Here is a 5,678-nt window from a genome sequence, read left to right as displayed (position 1 = left end):
ATAGTGGGGGGATAATCGGACATGCTCTATAGTATTGAACTATGGAAAAAATAATGAACTATGGCCACATTTACGGGGCATCATAAATTTATCAGTTTCACAGTAATTTATGTCCCATTTATGTTCCATACAGTAACTATCGCCATGTTCATAGTGACCTCTGCACCGAAATTTTCGGACGGCAATTTGATGAAAGATTGAGTCGAAGTTGAGTGAATCAGGGGGGTGGTTCGTGGGTGGTTTATCTGCACGCACATGCGAGGGGGTACCGGAGAGCTCCCGGGCGAGGGTAGCGCGCGCCACCCCGTAACCTCTCACTCCCCCACCCCCAAATGTAGCCCTCGGGGTGATTCTCGCGGTGCGCCACGCTAGTCGAATCCCTCCCTCTGGGATGGCCCCGTCGGCCACCTCAGTTCGATATCCGACGTTGCGCTCACTAACACGCGATTGAAAAATATTCTAGTGATAAACAATAAGATATCAAATGAATAAAATGTGAAGTATATTGTGGACAACGGGGAATTGTTTAGCGTGAGTTGATTATTTCATTCCGTGAAATATATCGCGGGGGGGTCTTATTGTCATTACTTGTTTATCCATGTGGTGATTTATTCTCGAAACGAGGATAAACCATTCCTTTTCAGGTCTCAGCTGTCGCCCACGCTATGCAAATTCTCCATTCGTATCCGATGAATAACTGTGCACTTTATAAATGATGACATTGATACTCTCGAATGAGGTATTTTCCGTTGATATTTCATTCTCGCGGGATTGACGAGTCCCTCCGAGTCCGTGAATTCTCCTGGCATAATTTCTTGGTGAATAAATATTCTCAACTGGTATTTATCGCGAGATATTCATTCTCAGGATTTTTATCACGCGGTGGAGAGTCCCAGGCGATAAGTCCCAGATAAATAAATATTCAATTAAAATAGCTGAGTGCTCCTCTAAAATTATCTTCACAGAATTATTCTAATTATTTCCACTCCAAAAAAATCCGTAATCGGTTGGTCTTATTTTTATTAATTATCGCTCCGGATATACGGAGAGGACAAGTCATTTTTTGCGAATATTTCCCTCCGATTAGTGAAAGCTTTTATTTTTCTCTACAAAATATGAGGTTTCAACTGTAAAAAACGGTTTTCCCCGAATTACCGATTTTCTTCTTTTTTCATTTTATTTATTATAGATTGCTCCACTTTAATTTACGCTCAAAGGGTCTGCCAACATCTTTTGAGATGATAAGGAACCAATCGAATTGAAATTGCAAAAGTCTGACAATTTTACCTCAGAAAATTTCAGTTGAAAGTGGAATTTATGGCGCGTTATTTTTCTTGGATGTTATTTTAATGCGGCGGGTGTGCGGAGGCGAAAGGTCGAAGCGACGGTTTTTTTTTTAATTTTTGAAATATAAAACGAAGAAAAACATTTTTCCCTGGGATTATAAATTTTTACCGTTCCGATAATTATGGATTATTATAAAACACCATTAGGGAATTATTTTACATTCTCTTCTCAATCTCCTGTATTAACCCCCGATAATTATTTATAGAATAATAACTCTCCTCGTTCTAATGATCTTGAATAATTCCGTAATTTACAGAAATTATTTCTCCAGCCGCCTTATAATCCAATTAAATAATTTCCAGCATTTTTCAAAAAATACATAAACATTTATTTAAATAAATAATTCAATTCAAAATTAATTTTAATTCAATTCAATTTATTTCTTCTGCTTTACATATAAAAATCTTTTTTTTAATATGTTCAAATATATATATATATATATATAAATACTCAATATAAATATATTTTATATAATATTACAATATATTCTATTTTATAAACACTGATTTTTATTATATAATTTTTATTATAATTGCTCCGCAGATTTTTAATCTGCAGATAGGTACAGTTGAATTTAAAGAAAGTTGAAAGATTTTTCTGACCAAAAAAAAAAATAGTGGGGCACATGTGAGCTATGTATTTTAGGGGATATATATACTATACGGGTCATTTGTTTGAATCATGTGCGATTATGTAGTGAAGATATTTTTTTCTCCTGGGAAAGGGTCAAGACGAGAAAGGGATGGGATAAATACGACGTCTCGTGGGATTGACGTTTCGGACCCTTCGGTTATTCCATTCCTTCCGGTCGACTGGAGAACCTGTGGAACTTGAAGATAATCTGTGTGGGAGTGGGGTGAGACCTGAAAAATCCAAAGGCTCGTGGCTCATATCCCCAGGTTTTACCGTATTTTTCCCTTTTTGTTTTCCTCTTTTCTCCGGCTTTTCTGTCATTCTTTTTGTCCCCCGATCAAATGGAACAGTTGCATGTACTTTGGTCTGTGGAGTCTGTTGTTCTCCGGTTCAATTAGCTTTTTTATCCCGTGGGTCGTAATTATAATTTAGAATAAAATCCCGAGTTTGATTCACATTTTTATCATTAAAAAAGTGAAAAACAGAATTAATCATCTATCAGGATAATTGGATGATTTATAATTGAAGTTTATGAAATTTTTAACGCCAGAGTATGAATTTTTCATTTGACAAAGTGGAAATATATTGAATATAAATTCACTCTTGGTGAAGTTTTTAAATTGAAACGCCATTTTTATCTGTTCTCGTCCAGGAAAATGGAAGTAGAATTTATTTTCGTGGATATATCCAGAATACATGAATAAATATAATCTAGCTATTTATGGATTCTGCAATTCCATTAGAAACTCATTAAGAATGTGATACAAGTTTAATAATGGCTGGAATACATCCGAACTTTAATTGGAACAGGGAACATGATGAAGTGTGAAATGCAATGCATCATAGAAGTTTAATTTGATATTCATTTGATATGAAATGAGGGAATTTCTGAATTTATGATATGAAAAGTATTTTTCTTGGATGATATAATCAGGAATACGATGATCTTCGGTTTGGATATGAATATTTGGATGATTATCGTGGGGAAATCGTCGGGATTGACGGATTAGGGACGGAATTCTGAGATGAGAGCCGACGGAATTTGGGAAATTGCACGGATCACAGGACCATGGCATGTGGAAGGCAAGTCACCACCATGAGATAGCAGTACTAAACAACAACATGACAAGAGAATAAAAAGTGATTCTCGGTGTGCTACAGTGGAGATAACTTCATTATCGCGTCGCAAACAAATACTCAGAGGTAATAGCATTTTTTTCTCGGGTGCTAAAGTGACAATTCTCTTGCGAAGTGGTACTTTCATTTTTTCACCACACTTTTTAGTAGATATCTCTGAACCCAAGGGACATAGTGCCATTTTCATTAATACCTTTTTTGTACCTCTCATTATTTTCTATAAAAAATGTACTTACAAAAATTGCGCTATCTTCCGTCAATTTCGAGATATTAAAGGAAAATTGGTGATGAAAAAAATAGCACTTTGCTAATGAATCGCTGTTTCGTCGGACTTGAACAGCGATTTATCTGCAAAACTATCAGTTTTATGGGAAAGTGGCAAATAACCTTTCTTGTTTATTGTTTAATCAGCAACAAAAAATTTATTTAACGATTTCGCCGGAAATTGATAGTTTTCGAGATAATACGATGGTTATGGGTCATTGGAAGTTTCACCAAGCTGACAATTTTTATAGATTTATTCAATTTAATTTAAAGTTAATGCAGGTTTGATATATCGACGGTTAGATGGCAATTGTTATTATGAAATGTTCAACTATTAATTGCTGCAGTATTCCATTCATCGAAAACAATGGGGTGTTTAAAAAAACGGTTGGGAATCCTCGAAAAATCGTTGATGCGACTGGGAATGCTCTCGTGGCTGTTCAATAGAGTTTGATTAATTTCCCGAGGAATAAAGTTTCCGTTCCATTCTTTCTCATATGTACTCGAGTGCACTGCAGTGAAATTGCTCTTCATAATTAATAACTGGGAAATTGGAATAACCGCAGTGAAAATCCACAACAAAATCCCCAACCGGGATGAAAATTTTCTATTCAACTGGGAATAGTTTACGGAGAGAAATCCTCCAGGAAAATTCTGCCAGAGGACAAATCTATTTATCGTGAGAGAAATTTATTTGTCCAATTTCTGAAGATTCACTCAATGTCCAATAAAATGTATTCAATTAAATACACAGAGAATTCGTATTTTCTTTCGTTTATGTTTTTTAGTTGCACGAAATTCGGGGTTGCGGGCTGACCTGGAGGTTTAATTGTTGTTACATAGTTTTAAATTTGCATTAACTCATTGCAACTATTTGAACTGATGCTCTAATTCCATCATCACTCCTCCTCTTCTAGTTCATTCCGCAAAGTTCTTCGCTCTCGAAAATTCATTAAAATTCCGGTTTTTTATTAAATTATGAAAGTTGAACGATAAATTCCATTGAACTTGCAATTCCCGTGAATCCAGTCTTCTAACGCCCTAATTTTCCATTATTTTATCAACTATTTAAAGAGATAAATTCAGTTATTTCATTCAAAATTTCGGATTAAAAAAAGTTTCAGTCACAATGTCCTCCAAATTTTCAATTACCATTTAAATAATCTTCTGTTTTGAAAATTAAAATGCAATTTTTTCCAAAACAATTTTTAACAGCCAGAAATATAGTCATTAATGATTTATTGAAATTCAATTATTATTATATTATAATTCGAGTGGAATTTGAATTGAAGGATTTGCGGGGTTAAAGTGAAACAGAGAAAGAGGAATTGGCAAAATAATTTTTCGCCGTGCATTGAATTTTGACAGTGACACGTAGATGTACCGGGATGATTGCCGGATATGTTATCAAGATGAAACTGTAGACACTTATTTGGCAATTTCCCTGAATTACTGGTGTGTGGGTCGGAAATTAATGGAGGGAATGTCGTTTAGGAGAAGTGCGGTTGGTGAGGTTGCTCGGGCTGATGGCCTGGAGCGGGCTTCACCAGCACTGGTGGTGGATCCTGATGACTATTTTCGTGTGCCTATTGACGGGACACTCAGCAATACCACAGCGACCAATTCGCACTGGTAGACCAATGGCTCACCATAAAATTCTCGGTACAGCTGACGAAATTGTTATTTTTTTACGAGACAAGTGCAATGTCAGGGAATCACCGGTCAACGATCACAACGACATCCATCAATTCCTCCAGGAATACACCAGCACCCTGGGAACATCAATCAACATGTTGGATAAATCTCGTGAGTCATTTTCATTCTCGACAATTTGACGTCCAAATTTCCCACCAAATCCTGTCATTCTCCATTCAATTACTCAATCATTTATTACCAAAATCATCATTCAACAAGATAATTCTTACCTAATTCATGTGATAACAATAATCTCCCGTAAATTCCACAGAATATAATTATTAAAAAAAATGAATCTTCCCCCCAATTACTCTCACACGTGTATTTTTTTTAATTAGTCCCAATTAAAACTTTTAATTGGTCTCAATTAAAACATTATAATTAGAAATTACCGAAAGCACCAGGACATTGATATTTCATATTAAAAAATGGTAAAAACCTGAAGGGGAAAAATTTTCATGATGAGTCGAAGAAATTGCCAACAGGATTAATTCGAGTAATGATGCATTTTCTAGCGTAATGATCTGAACGGCTGGTGCTCTCGTTAAAACCCAAGTGGATCGATCCCGAGAGTTCAAGATTATCCTCCCTCCTCTCCACCC

The sequence above is a fragment of the Fopius arisanus genome, unplaced genomic scaffold (assembly GCF_000806365.1).
Source record: "Fopius arisanus strain USDA-PBARC FA_bdor unplaced genomic scaffold, ASM80636v1 scaffold00071, whole genome shotgun sequence".
Lineage (NCBI taxonomy): Eukaryota > Metazoa > Arthropoda > Insecta > Hymenoptera > Braconidae > Fopius > Fopius arisanus.
The sequence above is the reverse complement of the archived record's forward strand: the minus strand, read 5'-3'. Positions refer to the sequence as shown.